The following is a 17,547-nucleotide window of genomic DNA, read 5'->3' on the forward strand; positions in this document are numbered from 1 at the left end:
TGCCTTAATGACAATTAGGTATGACCTTCTTTGGATTTATCACAGTTTCTAGATGAATTGTCAAAACATGTTAAAACTTTTAGTAAGATATATTTTACAATTTTTTTCTCAACAGGCTTGCTCGTTTTCGCCAACCTCTTTAATTTAATAAAGTAATGCTTGATTGGTTCACATGTACGCTGTGAAACCTTGATTTCTCCACTCCATGTTGATATAGGTAATGTTTTTAAGGTTACGCTTCAGAGTTATAATTTTCTCAATCTTGTATTGTGGAAATTATCCATAAAAGACAACAACTGAGAAGTATTAAAGCAAGAGACATGTCGGCAATTATTGCAGGAATGCTTTTTTTAAACACTAGCAGAAGCAGTAGTGTTTTCTATGTGATATTTTTCCAGTTACATTTTCATTATTCTTAGTTAATTTCCCTTTTGTTTTCTATAAAAGATCAAATCATGTTATATGAAGGTGTGATTTGAACTCCCCCTGTCTCCAGATCAGACTAGTAGGGAAGTTTTTTGTGATCTTTTTTGTTTTCCATTGTTATGTAGCCCAACGATTATTGCTTGTGTGCTCTTCCCAGAGTTGTTTAGCCAATGTATACTTAATCTGTGGCCTCTTATCTGCAAAGACCACCAACTGTGCCATTTTCAGAAAAACTTTTTAAGGAAGCCACAGTTCACTTAGCAACTGAACTAAAACCTTATCCAGTTCCTAAAACCAAATTAATATTTGATAAAAGAACACACACTCATATGTTTGGCCATTGTACATGGCCAAAAAATTGATGCATACACATTCAGTGGAAATATTGACTCTACAAACCAGAATTCTGTATAATTCGGCAACATTGTTGGGTCTCGTTCAAATCCCTATTGACATTAATGTTGCAATATCTTCTATAATCCAGACCTTTCCATTCAGAAAAAAACATCCACTTACTAGTAAGAAAATAACAATTTATTGGTTGCGAAATAAATGCTTGATGGCACATGAACAATTGGCAAACAGTTATGCCCGACATGAACAGCCAACAGATACATAATACATTCACATTACAATTTGGCCCATGGCCTTATCAATTGGAGCTCGATAGCTGCCCCTATGCTAGCCAAGCTAAGGTGATTAAGAATGGCTCGGCCAGCGGGCAGGACAAGTGGCACTTGGGGCCACTTTCCTCCAAAATAAATAAGGCTGCCACCAATTGTTTGCATAGTTAACCATATTCCGTGTTTTGAGGAATTGATAATGTCTAAAATTAATTATACAACTGACCAATAGCCCAGTCTGATGTGATGCAGGATAGAATGAAATCTTTGTAATAGAGCATGATAATTACTTTTGGTCCTGCCTGGTTCAAGGAGCTAATACACTTCCCAATACTTCCAAGCACGATATTTATTTAGGATGGATGTGGATGTCAGCGGTAGGACAAGTGGCACTCAGCCACCTTCTCCCCAAAAGAACGAGGTGACCTAAGGCACCCTGCAAATCTAAACCACTCAGCACTCAGGTAAGGAAAAAACCCATACTCAACCGAAATATTGGGAGACCTTAGGGAATCCATGGCAGAGGGTAAATTAATAATCCAGTTAGCCACATAACATTTTTTATGTCGATATTAAGTCTGAGACATTCTTTCGAATGTAGAGTTCGTATGCACCGGAAGTCCATCTCCCCATAGCCTTGATTAGGTGAGGAGCGATGTTCCTGGAAGCAGCAGAAGTTGCAGTGCCGATCCTGAATGAATGTCCGGAGTAGTTGGGAGCCCAGCATGAAGAAGACACCGACAAAGGTGGTCACAGTACCAGTTCCTGGACGTGACTATCCAAGGGATCATGACGAAACAAGGGACCCTGGTTGCTGGCCGTCGGATGCAGTGACAAATAGCTGAAAAGCAGAAACTGGACAAATAGTACAATGTGTTTTTGATAAATAAACATGCACACCTTTCTTTTCTCGGTCTGATTTTGAATGTTTTAAAAGTAAGAAATACGTGACCTGGGATTGACGATGGAGATCTCCTATGCAGAGGTCTGAGGATGGGTCGAATGACTGGCTCCGCCACATCGTAGGAATCCACAGAAGGCCGAAGCGAACATTGCTTCCAGGTGGGCATCTTTGTATGGAGAAAAGCAACCTGAGCATAGACTGTTAATCATGGATTCCAGGACTTCCTTTTTGATAGGCATCTTGGAAGATGAAGGTTTGGAAGCAGTTTGTTGAATCCCATGGAGCAGCATTTGTATCCGAGGAAGATGAGATTGGGGAAGGATAGTGAGTCTGAGCAAACGAAAGTGAAACTGTAGACAAGTATCGGCGTATGGTGGAAAGGGAGAGATTGTGATTTAAAAAACAGTAAGTAATGAATTCTATGATGGAGGATTCGGAAGTAAGGCATGAATGTGACAATATTTGGTGTAAGACTGCCATCCTGTGTTATAAGCAGCTCTTGTGTTTTGTGAGACCGATTGTTTCATAAGATTGACAGCGGATTCAGATATCTGGATGTTGGGAGATGCTTCATTTAGTACATTATGAGGTCCTTAATCTCTTGACACGGATGCTGTAGGGGGGTCTCCTGAAAACACTGCATGGAATTTCTGGAAATTAAAACGAGAGAGTGAGTCAGAAATTATGTTTTTTGAACCTGGGACATGATTTGCTTGGATTCTAAAGTTCCCCAGTATTGAAGCCCAGATGAGTTTTCTCATAAGTTTCATTATTTTAGGGTAAGATGATCTGCCTTTATTGATGATAGCTACTTTGATATGATAGCTAAGTTTTTTGAACAACCGGGGGTCTTTGAATTTCAAAACGATGGATACTTCCCCGCAGTCTAACACTCTGTTATCATGTACCTTGAGGGAACATGTAAGCAAAATAACTAGATTTATGTCCCTACCTTCTTGAATTTGAGTTTGCTGGAGACTAAGGCTGGTCTGGGTAGCAGAGAAGCTGGGTTTTGGGAATCGGAGCTGGCTACTGATGTGGAAAGAAGGTTCTGGAATTCAGTGGGCTTGAACAGTGAGCCACAGCTGGAAGCTGAGATGCAGTGGCGAGGATTGCCGATGCAGAGGGATCGAGAGGTATAGGATGGCGTTCAAGGGGAGAGAGTCGATTCTCTAGCCCGGAGATTGAAGCTTGCATTGTTTGCAAGGCTTGGAGGATGTCCGCGTTAGTGACAGAGCTGGCATGCATGGGGGACTTAAGGATGAATCCGGTCCGGAATGGGCGTCTTGACTGGTGGAGGCCTCGCCATATGGAGTCAGGACCGGAGACTTGGAGGTTGATTGAGCAAGGAGATGAGGTCCTCGCGGGAAGCACCAGCTCTGTAAAAAATATTCCTGGAGTACAGAGTACTGAGAAGCCGAGGAATTTTCCATGACTGGTATTTCTTTTTTTAAATTTTTTTTATTGGTACAGCACATTGAAGAGACAGACAGGCAAACGTACCAAACAAAGAAACGACAAGGATTTGAGGACAGAGAGACCTATTTAACTGGTTAAACTGGTAACGTATGAGATTGATGGGTGGAGTCTCCTTTCGGAAAGACAAGAAGTTTACAATCCTGAAATTTGGCATGATTTGTATGTCTTGTCTGCCTAAAATCAATGTATATCTGACTGTGCAGTCTGGTCCCAAGTCATGTGATTAAAATAGTTTGTTATTTATACCTTTATTTTTTTAAAGTACATTATTAGATTTTACAGTACCTGTGTAAACCAGCACACTGTATAATCTGGCACAATTTTTTGGTCCCATGCGATGTAGGATTAGACAGATTTTACTATATTAATCCTCTAAAATGTAGTAAATATTGATTTTGATTAATGGTGGCTGTTTTTACCCTAGGGTGCAAACTTCTAGTCACCAATTCAAGTAAGCATTACTGGATCGAGGTACAGGGGACTAAGTGATCCAAAGTGATCTAACCAAATTTAATGAAGACACTGAATAGGTGTCAGTAATTAAGATCAAAATTATCTTTACCAAATGTACTATCATTAATTTTTATTTAATGGTAAAACCTGTGTATAAGTAATATAATTGAAAGTTCATTTAACTAATAACAGTACATTCAGGTAAAGAAATTGACCAAAAGAGTATCTGACACCACTGTAGCTTTATATAGCATTCACACTGACTACATTAAAATGTATTTCCGACAAAACAAAAATACACTTTAACAGTTTTTGTAATATTGTCAAATACATTTAGTAAATATAGCAGAAATGCATATTTTCTATCAAGGCTGAAGGGAAATTTTTCTGAGGCTTGTAATTTATCTCCTATATTGGGTGACATTCATGAAAGCTGTTGTCAGATTTCTTTCCCTGAAACTCTTCTTAAGGCATTGTGAAACACAAATGGAGTAACATGTATGGTATCAGATTTGTTCATCACTCCGGCCCCCACCTCCCTTAGGGCTGATTGGTTATAAAGAAACTATTCACAGTCAACTTGCCTATTTCACTCTTCCAGGCAGGCGTATTTGTCAATTGAATGAAAGCTAAATCAAGGTACCATGTCGTCAGTTTTCCACATTATAGTATACTATAGGTCATTCTTTGGGAAAGACTTGTACTGTATATATCATTTGTTTTACACATATTTGTATATTTGTTTAAACAACATGAACATTTCCATTACCTATCATAAACAATGCTAGAAACATTGTAATTTTTTTTCTTAAGCCAAAATGTAACTGTTCATGAAATGATCAATATAATTTTTTTTAATTATAGAAGTTACAGTTGTCCTGTACATTGGTCAACAATTGAACAGTAAAATATGACAATATCTGCAGGTTGACCTCCAAGTTTTTTTTTTTGTGTGTTCCGTGCTGTATGAACTGCTGAAAAACAGTCTCAGGAAATTTCAAAGATAAAAACAAAAGCAAGCAGCGTTCAATGTGGGGGGGTGGGAGGTAACTCTTTTCTGTACTATTGTTAAAGCCCTCGGCAGGAAACAGTTTCTTGCAGATGTTTCTGGAGGAAACACAATAATGTTCAACAGGTTAACAAACAAGAAATAAGCAATTTAAGCGTCTGCATCGTGTGTGACTTGACCTGAAACTTTCATCTCATTCTCATTAGTGAGAAGAAAAAACAGCTGTTAACTGTGCTAATACATCTTCATGTTATGCCTCCTGATAGATACCAACCAGCTGTACATTATGTTTAGCCTGTTTTCCCTTTGATTAAAAACAAAAAAAGCCTCTTAATTTCTTGCTTTTGTTTCTTGTTAACACTGCAGAGGGTACTGTAACACTTTAAGAAGACAGGTTGTGTTCGTGCAGTATGTGTCTTTATTCTGGTTAACGTTATTAAAAGAAACCCTATAGCTCACAGTATGTACTTATCATTTTTCAGATTTAAACCTACAAACCAGAAACATGCAAACAGTTAGTAAAACACATAACCAAACATTTCCATACAGACAACATTTTCCTTGACGAGTTCCATTTCAACCCCTTTCTGCAACAGAGTTGCTTGAAAAACATAATGGCTTCCTGAGTGGAAAGAAACTGGGTGAAGCTTTCATCAGCATGAGTTGGTGGAGAAATACACCTGTGGCAGGAAAAGAGAGTTTAATGGGCTTGTGTTTTACCGGATTGTTCACTGAAAAGAGCTGCTCAGCTGCCAGAAGCTGTTTGTGGTGACAAATTGCTCGCAGTGAAATGTTTAGAGAGAAAACTTGGTCAGGCTGCTTAAAGTACAGTCGCCGCCTCTTTATTGGGATGCCTCTGGAGAAGGAAGAATATCCCAAATAACTGGTTGTCCCAATTAAGCAAGAGGCAGTTGAAATGACCTTAGTCACAGTTTTTTGATTGTTAATGAAAAGAAAAAGTATGAAGTCACATCACATTATGATTAAATGTTACATACATAATTTAAAATACGAGCCAATGTTTTTTTCTAATTTTTATTCCTAAACAAAATCACAAAATTAATCACACCTGCAATGTTGACACACCAACTTTCTTTGTAACAGAAGCCTGAGAAATCACAGGAGACTTCTCTTTCTTCAAGAGTTCAACATGGTTTACGCAAGTCACAGTTTAATAACGTACTCACAGTACTGTGCTACGTGACCTGTCTTGCTCTGAAAAGCAATCTCTATTCATCATTTGAAGTACCAATTAAACTACATAAATAGCATTGGGAAGAACTGTCTTCCAGAGCTGTATCCCATTTAAGCAGCAATCCTGATTATCGGTGTCCCCAGTAGGCGAAGCCGACTCTACGCATGATATTGTCACTTGAAATCTCCAACCACAGCTTTTTTTTAAAAAAAGCAACAACAAAAACCAACACACACTTAAGGAGCCCACATACCTCCATGACAGGATATACAATCAACACTATTTAATTACCTCTGTCTCTAGCCATGTTCGCCGAATATGCACATCTTATTGGACACACATCAGGGTTTTCAGATCTCATTATGACTAATATAAACTCTATTTATGAGGTTTTTTTTTTTTTTTTTTTTTTTGCTTGATAACTTCATTTGTCTAGATTGAACTATTAAAACAGGCACATTTCTTTGAACTAATGATAAACCATGAGGCAATTATCAAAGTAACAAGTACACTATTTAAAATACAGTGCTTCCTTGATACTTTTCTAAATGTCTTACAGACAAAACAGTGAAATATTGAAAGTAGTGAATGATCAGAGGTCTTTTATTTAATAAAGTTTGGTATATGTTTAATTTACTTTTCAATGTGATCTAACCGTGAATTAACCAAATTCGTGAATTATTGAATCATGAAATGACAAGGGAGCACTGTTTAATTTAAATTAAGATGCTTTGGCTGAGAAATTCAGCTTGCCATAGTTTACTGACAAGTGCTCTCCACAGAGCCCATATAGACTCACACCATAAGTCATTCACTACCGCAGGTGTTAGTTTCTGTAGCCTAAATAAACAAGACGGGTAGGATAATCAGTGCCAGTTTAAACCCACAGTTTACTTTACAAGATCCAGGTACACAATGGTTGTGTACTGAAGCTTGAATATATTACTTACATTACATGGCATTACATTAACTGAGTTACTGAAGGACCCTTTTATACTTAAGGTTGATTATTCAGTTTTTCCTTTTCATATAAACAACTTTAAAGTAGGCAATTGAAAGAAAAAAAAACATCACTTAATATGCAGCGATTGTGAGAAATGAAAACAAATGGGACACATTTTCTGTTACGATATATACAATAGAACACCTGATACTGCCACTGATGAAAAAACAAATGACATGATGTAATATACTGCATTCAGTCCAGAATGCCCTTTATTATTATGCTTTATTCCTCTGTATCTTGTAAACAACAGTGCAACCTTTATTTTATTGTTTGACCTGTTTTGCCTTTCACCTTTTTCTTATCTGTGCTAAGAAACATGTTTTGAAAAAAAAAAAAAGAATGCAAAGCTGTGCTTGCTTCATTCATCCATACCCCTTTTCAAAAACGGATCTGGACGATTGCTTTTATTGTTGCTAGCCGATTTACCTCTATAAACAAAACATTCTCCCCCCCCTTAAAGAATACAGCTGATAAATACTGTTTTTAATTTTTAAAACTAAAACTGATATTACATTTGGTGCAGTGTATGAAAACTAAGCAATGCTGTTCAGGGCAACAGCCTGTGTCTTATTTTACAATCTGTTTTAGTTCCTGTGAGAACTACTATCCTTTTAGAGTAGGAATCCTGTTCCCCTTGAAGCACAATTGCAGCAAAGGGGATGGAGAAGTGCATAAAAAGTCTTCTTGATCGGTGTGAGAATGTCTCAGTGGATGTTACACCAGATATGTGTAAAAAAAAAAAAAAAAAAAAAAAAAAAAAAAACTGTAAATTGTGTTGGAATTCCATTCAGCTCCATTCTCCTTCGGACCATCACAATTTCTGGAAAAAGATAACAGGTCTCTTTTCTAATAGAAATGGTGTGGATAGATATGCATGGCAGAAGTGCAGGGAGAAGGAGAGAACAGTGAGTTCTTAAGCTCAGCCATTAAAAACAAGCTTATATCTGGGTCACTGGACAATTGCTGGTATCTGAAAATATGGTATCTGAATCACTATATAAATCATGTTTGTTAGTAGGAGGCCATATGAAGTATTTTTAAATAAAAGCTGTCCTGTGTAGGAGTATCCTTTTGTGATCAAACTAACTAAAATTTATATTCTATAAGTGATTATTTGACTTGCCTTTCTTCATCCTTTTCATATGAATTTTTTTTTTTTTCACTTTCCGTAAAAAAGTGTCACCTCTGCAGTGAATTGTGGAATTATAGTCCTGGGCAAGTTGTGTTCTGTGATTAAACTTGACACAGAAATACATATGTCAGTTGCCACAGCAGTGGCTTGTGTCAGGTTTTAGGAAAGGTTTACTTGATGAATCAGTTGCATTTGCAGCATATTTTCATTGTCAGTTTATTGCTTCGGTACAGCAGTACAGAAGTAAAAAAAAATATCAGCGTGCCGAATGAGAGGAAAATTAGCTTCCAATTAGCTTTACAAACACTTAAAGAAAAAGTTAATTGATACTAATCGATACTGAATTGTAAAGTTGAAGGAAGGGCTGATGTTTTTGTTTAGAAATCAACACATTAATAAATGTGTGTTTTATTAATGAGTTCACCTTTCTTCCATAGAAAGGGCAATGTGAGCAAATATTTGTTAGACTAAAGAAAAAAACCTGTCACCTGTGTGTGAGCCTCCCCCTTCACTGTACCAGGCCAAGTACTAGACTACACTTACAACTGTAGGAGTATCAGACATCTTCAGTCAACGGAAGCTGTCATGATTATTTGGTGATTATAACTGCAGATCTATGTGCTAATAGCAGTTAATTGACAGCACAAGGGACTGACGCTGTGGTGGCAGAGCTAGAGAGATTTTGAGCCCTATGGATTCCATTTGGTCAAAGATTAAGAGTACAGGAGACAGGCTTGTGTAGAAGACTACTTAATAAACTCTGATATTCATAATTTCAAATTAGATTTTGTTTCTCTCTTTCTATACCAGGTACATTTTAGTTTCAAGGTTAATATGTATTTGAAGCTTAGAAGGTGAAGAATGAAAGGAACAGAAGGAACGCATTAACAAAGCATTGCGAGTTCACAAAAAGAAGATATGGTAGACAGAAGTCTGCTCAAAATATGTTTATTTCAATGTTTTAATGCCTTGTGTGACATTGATCTATTTTGCAGATACATTTGAGTATTACAGTCCATATATTTATATATTATACAATCTTGTATTTTATACAGTTACCACAACATATATGGCCTTTTAAAATTGATTTATCTTCAAAACAAGGTTTAATTAAGACCAGAATTATACAATTGTTGACAATGGAAAATATTATTAGTCACAATTTTCAGCTGTTACAGTAATTGTCTAAAATCAAATCATGTCTCTGAAATACCTATTAGTGTATAATAATAACCTAACTACAATAATAATTTAAAAAAATTAAGTAATCACTGGAATGAAAGGAACAGTTCTTTATTGAGCATTTTTTTTAATTTTATTAAAAGTATTTATATAATATATATATATCAATATATATATATATATATATATATATATATATATATATATATATATATATATAATTAGCCACTCGGTTGTCTAAGCAGGTTCAGGGAGCCTAAAAAGAACTGAGCTTAATGGGACAAGCAGGACTACTAAAGTCCACCCATGCACCTCTTTATCAGTAGACAATGTTTAACAATTGTGTGATTAAGACCCTAAGTGTCTCCTTTCTTATCAGAAGGTTTGTCAGCTGTCTTAATAAGCAGGCCTACACTGAACAAACCTCCTTCCCTATAAATGTATTTCAGTCAGGAGAATCTTGTGTTAAATAACCACCTTTATTATAATACAAAATCTCACAGATTTACAAAAACATTGAACCCAACAATGGATGAAGAAAAATGTTGGAGCCTCATCTCTTGGAGCATCCGGTTACCGCCTGCTAAAAAAGAAACAATGGAATAATAAATCTATGGAACGTGTTCATCCTGGTGAAGAAGAAGGATTGTAAACTCCCACCCCCAAAGGAACAGAGAGGCTGAGAGGTTCGTGGAGAATGCCTATTCACTCAGACGTCGTACACTGTGTTCATCCTGGTGCACAAAAAACAAAAACCAAAAATAAATAAACATATATGTAAATACATATAGAATTATGACCACCTACACCACATCATACATTTTGCTGAATTTGAAAAAAAAATATCAAAAATAATAAAAAAAGGTTAACCCCCCCCCCCCCAAAAAAAAAAAAAATATATATATATATATATATATATATATATATATATATATATATATATATATATATATATATATATATATATATATATCACATAATGTGATATCTACTTGTGTGACTTGAAGGTAACAGAGGGCCCTGACTTTCAGCCACCTCCCCTACAGGCAAAAAATTACTATAGCAGAATTATACATACCAGGTGGCATCATATAACATTTGTTTTTTTTCTTTTTTCTTTCAATATAACAAATGATATGGTAGGCTTGGCTCCTGGAATAAAGTCCTTCTTTAGGATGCTGGTTCCAGATGTTGTTGGGCAACGAGAATGTCTTTAAAACTGTTCCTTATGTAGATCTCATAAGCATCTGACCACCAACCAAGCTTTTTTTATGACATACAACAGTCCGAGAAAGAAAGACCGCCTTTTTGGAGGTCTTTGAGTCTTGCAGAAAACCAGGACCTGGAGACTGCTGGGTTCTGTGCAGTTAGAAACAGCAGGTCCAGAGGTGGAAATAGGTTCATATACCTTGTAATTTAATTGGAACTTGGTGATAATAGGTTTGTAGATTAACCAATAAATGTACCAGGCACTTGTACTATAGATTTCTTGCCTGAAAACCTTGCAAGCTTTATAAGATAGAGACTTCATCAATACAAGAAGCAAATATTGTTTGTAGTTAAAACAAGATTTTGGCAAGAACAACCATTTTAAAAAGAATCTGATATTGTGATATTGCTGAAAGGAGTATGCAGCCAGGTAGGTATTGTATTTTTAGATCAGTGTCTTTAAACAAAGTTATATGACATGATTGCGTGCCAAAGAAAATGCCATAATAAGTAAGAGGGTTTATGAATTTCAGGCTTTGTTGATCAGTCACTATTCTACAATTTTTTTTTTAAGTCCTCATTGAGTAGCTGGTTATTACATGTGACATTTTGCCCTTGGCTATCAAATAGCATCAGGAATGTGGCCTGCTAATTTGAAATATTACCCTTTCTATCATGTCTCACTTGATTTGATTATTCCTTTTTGACTTACATTTTCTTCAGAATTGACTTTCGTTGGCGCCCTCGCCTGTGGCTTAGGATGCATAACTCCAGTCGCGGTCATCTACCACACGGTAGAGCCCGCAACGATGTGCTCTATTATTTAACTAATTGTTGCTTGACAGAAAAAAAAAAACAAAAAAAAAAACACATAAAGCATTTCTTGTAATAGTAATGCTTAGAGCACTCCAGAGCAGCTTATCAATCATATTGTAGGCTCAAAATACAACAAAGCCCTCCTTTGAAACTGCAATACTGTATGAGACAGAATTAGTTTGTAATGCCTCTATAACATTCAGTGAAGTGAGGAAACAATAGGAGGTAACATTAACATTGGTGTGAAACTGGCCTTAATAGGATATGGGTAAACAACACAACAGTGATTCAATACTGCCCTGTTGTAGTTTACAGTGGTATAAAAGTGTATACAGAGACAGAGCTGTTATTTTTTGGTCAGTCCTCTGATTTATAGAGCATGTAATACCAGTAATGTGTGGAATAGAGAAACATATTAGAGACTGAATCTGTAGGGGAAAGCATAGCTGTGTTATTTACTACAGCATACACCCATATTAGAGTTAACATGCTGTGCCTTTCATGCTCAGTTTTACATTTGCTGTGCCAATAATAAAACAAAAAAACAGTAACTGAGTAGTAAACCACCCTTTGGAGTAACGCTTATCTGTTTCTATTCCAATAAGCATTTGAAAACAAACCATTTTAGACATATGGAAGCTGGCACTGGTTCATTTTAACGTTTTCCAGTGAGTGGGTAACCTATCACTTAACATAACAAGCCGAGGCAGAAGTCAAACAGTAAGAGTATGCAGAGCAGATTTTCGGGACAGGCTTAAACCCACCCACTATACAGTTAAAGTTTTATGGCTGTGTAAACATGATAGAGGACAGGAAGACCCATTTTACTCAGCTTTTGAGTCTTTCTCACGGAGCTGAGTATAAGTGGGTGTGACAACTGTGACTTGACTAATGCTTTGATAGGGAAAGCTTTTATTAGCAATTCAAGACAACCATGCATAATCATTGCTGAGCCAACCCTTTTAATGAGCTGTAAAATACCTGACAGGAAAGTGCCATAGACCTCGAGGTAGTGATTAAGAGGCAGGCAATGGGAAACTGCCAGGGGGTGTTTTCCTATTGTTTTTACTATGCTGATTCAGGATTTCAAAGACTAAACAAACCATGTTTGAATATACTGTGGTTTAATGTGATGTGATTTAAATATGGAATGCAGTGACTCTATTGGTCAAATAAGGATATTTTTTATACCAGAATGATGGATTTCCCCTCTTAACATGTCCACAGATTTGAGTTATTGGCACCACAATTTTTTGTAATGAAACACTCCAATAGGAAACGGGTTAAAATAAACATTGCTACAGTATATCCATAGATTAACATGTTTTAAAGAAACTATTCTAACATACTGTCTGCACAGATTGCACACATAGAGTGTACTTAAACTGTATCATTAATTTGAGGTGTCAAGTTACACCCAGTTCCAAAACATTTGAAAATGTCTCTTTTTTGAGTGTCTCTTTTATAATTAGGTGTTTGTTACTTTAAGATGTATTATCGAAAAGGGCAAAGGAAATGATAAAACAAAACACTAGAATGGGCTATAATTTCAACCAGTGGATGAATCCATTCAATTACACTGCTTTGCTGACTTAATGTTGTTAAAAACTAATAGTTGGCTATTTTACATTATGTTAAAGGTGTTCCTAGGTTCCAAGAGACTCTTTGCACAGTGAAGGAAGAAGAGAGTCATTATGCCGAGCTTTTAAGCCCATCCCCTTGCCAATTAGCACTTTTTTTTTTTTTCATGTTTAAAAAAAAGATTAGATCAAAAGAAAGGACACATACACCTCCTTCCACTCAAAATTTAGCAAGCAAAATCTTAGCTTTTTTCATTTGCTGTTGAACAGTAAGTATGTCAACATCAACTGTATTTAGAAGGCACATTAAAAACAAAATGTAACAAGCTTTGAAAACACGCTTTAGCCAAATATTATTATGATCAACTAGATTACTGGCAGAAAAACTGAATCTCAGCCAAATAAGTTCATTATAATATGAATGTTTCATTCTTGTTAGTTGGTTTAAGCCTAGCTATATAAATTAGGTTATGTACATGATGTCTTATGTATATATATATATATATATATATATATATATATATATATATATATATATATATATATATTTATGATATATAAATTTCAATGATTTTAAGACATTAGACATCAGTGATAATTGATTAATTCCAAACATCACCTACAGCATGGTGCTTTATAAATAACTTTCACTGTACAAACAAATGTCAAATGTATTAGTAGTAGTGTCAAGTCCTTCTGTATCCATTGCCAATTAACTGGATTATAGCCTTATTGCATGACTCTGATCAACAGTTATTTTAATACCAAATGTACAAAAGTGGGATGTATTTTCATTCACCTCACGTTTTAATGAAATGCATACAGAGTTGCACAATAAGCAACTAAAAAAATATAGCAAAATGTGACACAATTATCATTATCAAGTACAGTGTGCGAACCCTCTTAGGTTTGCATTTGTCTCAGTTGTTCACCACAGACTGCACCGAAAACCAACAACGACAAAACAGTCTTGCTGGCTAGACCAGTGTATAAAGAGTGTTCCCTTTCAATTAGAAAATAACCATCAAGATATGGGATATTGCCGTCAGGCAGTAGGATTGGCTGAGCTTTATAGCAAAGCTGCCGATAGGCCCGCCCCCCTGAGAGCTTACTATACGCAGCGCGCGGAGACTCTCTTCCTCTTTTGCCTTCAGCCTTTGTAAGACTCTGAGCACGTAAGTTCTCTCTGTGAGCTTTATTTCCACTGATTGTACTCGACAGCCTTGAGCTTGAGAAGCTGGCTACCGCCCCTTCTCTGAGTTTATTTCAGTGTTTGCTCCTTTGAGCGCTATATAAATATATATTAATTATATATATTTCTCTTTTCTTTCACACTTTGCTTCTGTATCGCGTTCTTTCCACGTTGGGCCTCCGTCTTCCTTTTCTTTCATATTATTGAGATATATATATTTTTGTTATATATATTTTGTTGGGTTTTTGCATGCCTATTCTCCCTAACAGGTTTTGAATAGAGTGACTAGATGCTCCCATCACACCGGGGCACACCTTTGGCCCAGTGGTGGAGGAGATGCTGTAGCGCTCTGCTAAAGCCCGGGAGGCATCCCAGCAGATGGCGAAAATATGGCCACATAAGCCCTTCCAGCCTAATCGCCAACAGGAGCATAGTGGCGTAGAACACTACCACAGCACCTACCATGGCTGCGGATTGCTAAGACACCTCCCTCAGCTGCAGCAGCGTGTGGTCAGCCTCCATCTTCTGGGCCGCGCCGCGTAGAATGGCGCCCTAGAAGAGGTGGCAGGTCACACCCTCGTGGCTCTGGCCAGGCCCCTCGGGGACGGGCACAGCCAAAGCAGCCCTGAGACATCCAGGCAGCTATTAGCCCACTCTTACACCATTCCACAGCTCCAGTTCTGGCAACAATGCACCAACAACATCTGGGTGCACAAAACCATTTCCACCGGGTACACCCTTCAGTTCTGGTTAAGCCTCCCCCCTTCAGGGGGGTGGTTGTAACTGCAGTGAAGGATTCGGTTCAGTCCTCAGCTCTGAATGCGGAGATACAGGCACTGCTCAGGAAGCGTGCCATTCAACAAGTAGACCCTGCTCTGATCGACCAGGGGTTCTATTCCAAGTACTTCCTAGTGCCCAAAAAGGACGTCGGGTTCCACCCTATTTTAGATCTGTGAGCACTGAACAGATACCTACGGCGGTTATCGTTCAGGATGCTTACGCACAGGCACATCATCCAGTCAGTCTGACATGGCGACTGGTTTACCACCGTGGACCTGACAGATGTGTATTTTCACGTTCTCATCTGTCTGGGTCACAGGAAGTATCTGCGTTTCGCATTCCGGAGCAGGGTGTACGAGTTTTGTGTCCTTCCATTCGGTCTGTCACTAGCTCCTCGAACCTTTTCAAAGTGTGTGGACGCTATTCTAGCTCCCTTGCGGGCTCAAGACGTCCGCCTGCTGAACTATCTGGATGACTGGCTCGTCTGCGTGCAGTCGAAGGAGCAGCTGGCACAGCACACAGTGATGGTTACGGACCATCTGCAGCGGCTGGGTCTGAAGGTCAATTCAGAGAAGAGCCGCCTCGTGCCAAGCCAACAGACCAAATTCGTAGGTCTGCGTCTGGACTCAGTGTCCATGGAAGCGACCTTGTCGACACAAAGAGTTGCCTCGCTGGAACGGTGTCTCTCCCTGTTCAGGTTGAGAGAAATAATCAGCATGGAGCTGTGTCAGCGCATGCTGGGGCTGATGGCTGCCGCCTCACAAGCCCTTCCTTTGGGCTTATTACACCAGAGACCTCTACAGGCCTGGTTCAATGCTTTCGCGTTACACCCATGGAGAGACAAACACCGCAGGTTGATGGTATCCCGAGCCTGCTGGGAAGCACTATGCTGGTGGAAAGTTCCGGCAAACATCCGCTAGGGCGTTCACCTGGGTCCCATCTTCTGGAGGGAAGTGGTTACAACCGACGCTTCCAACCAAGGTTGGGGAGCAGTCTGGAATGGTTCAGGGACCCGTGGAATGTGCTCAGGACCCTGGAGGTCAGCCCACATCAATGCTCTGGAACTCAGGACAGTGGCGTATATCAACCGTCAGGGCGGCCTACGGTTCCTCCGCCTTCACCGAATGGTAGCACGGCTGTTGCTGTGGGCACAGCCGCGTTTGACCTCTCTGTGTGCGGTTCACCTACCGGGCAGAACAAATTACGCCGTGGACCTCCTATCCAGAGGAGGCCCTCTGGCAGGAAAATGGCACCTCCACCCTCAGGTGGTAAGGCGCATCTGGGAATGGTTCGGCAGAGCGCAGGTAGATCTCTTTGCTTCGCGAGAGACCACGCACTGCCCCCTATGGTTCTCTGTGAGGGATCCCGACAGCCCCCTAGGAGTAGATGCACTGGCTCACGAGTGGCCGCCAGTCCTCCTATATGCGTTTCCACCGATTCCGATGCTCCCCGCCCTCTTGGAGAAGGTCAGGGTAGAGCAAGCAACAGTGATTCTGATTGCTCCTCGGAGTATGGTTCCCGAGTGTGGTGCAGTTACTGCACGGTCAACCGCGGGAGATTCCCCTGCGAGTAGACCTATTGTCACAGGCCGAAGGACGGCTTTGGCACCCGAACCCCAAGCTCATGCAGCTATGGGCTTGGCCCCTGAATGGGAGCGCCTGTCAGCCTTAGGGCTTTCGACAGCGGTGATCTCGACCATTCAGAGCGCTAGAGCACCCTCTACCAGGTCGCAGTACACATACAAGTGGTGTTCCAAGATTGGTGTCTGGCGGGGGGCCATGACCCAATATCTTGTCCTATGGCAGTGATATTACAGTTTTTACAGAAACTGTTAGATGAAGGGAAGTCTCCCTCTACACTTAAAGTGTATTTAGCCGCCATATCAGCCTGCCATGTACATATTGACGGATTATCACCAGGTTGCCATTTTCGGGCATCTCAGTTCCTTAAAGGTGCAAGACGCTTGCAACCTCCAAGAACGACCAACTTACCGTCATGGAGCCTTGACGTGGTGCTAGAAGCCCTTACCAAGGCACCGTTCGAGCCTCTACACACAGTGGATATGAAACTCATGTCTGTAAAAACCGCGTTCTTGCTGTCAGTTGTGTCAGCAAAACGCGTCAGCAAGTTACATGCACTGTCAGTGCATCCTTCATGTATCCGCTTCACAGAAGACGGTTCTAAGGTCTCCATGCGTCCAAATCCAGCCTTTTTGCCAAAGGTTATATCTCCGTTCCACATGAACCAGCCGGTTGAATTGATGGAGTTCCATCCTCCTCCCTTTTCCTCTCCAGAGGAACAACTGTTACACATTCTCTGCCCTGTGCGGGCGTTGAGGTGTTATATTGACTGTGCAAAGACCGTGAGGCAAACAGAACAACTGTTCATATGCCATGGTTCTAAGACGTTGGGTCAGCCGTTGTCAAAACAACGCCTTTCCCACTGGATAGTGGATGCTATTAAATTAGCCTATGAGTCTGCAGGCCTTCCACCGCCAGGGCAGTTGAAGGCGCATTCCACTAAGGGTATGGCAATGTCCTGGGCCCTCTTTAGAGGGGTAC

This window comes from Polyodon spathula, chromosome 1, assembly GCF_017654505.1.
Source record: "Polyodon spathula isolate WHYD16114869_AA chromosome 1, ASM1765450v1, whole genome shotgun sequence".
NCBI lineage: Eukaryota > Metazoa > Chordata > Actinopteri > Acipenseriformes > Polyodontidae > Polyodon > Polyodon spathula.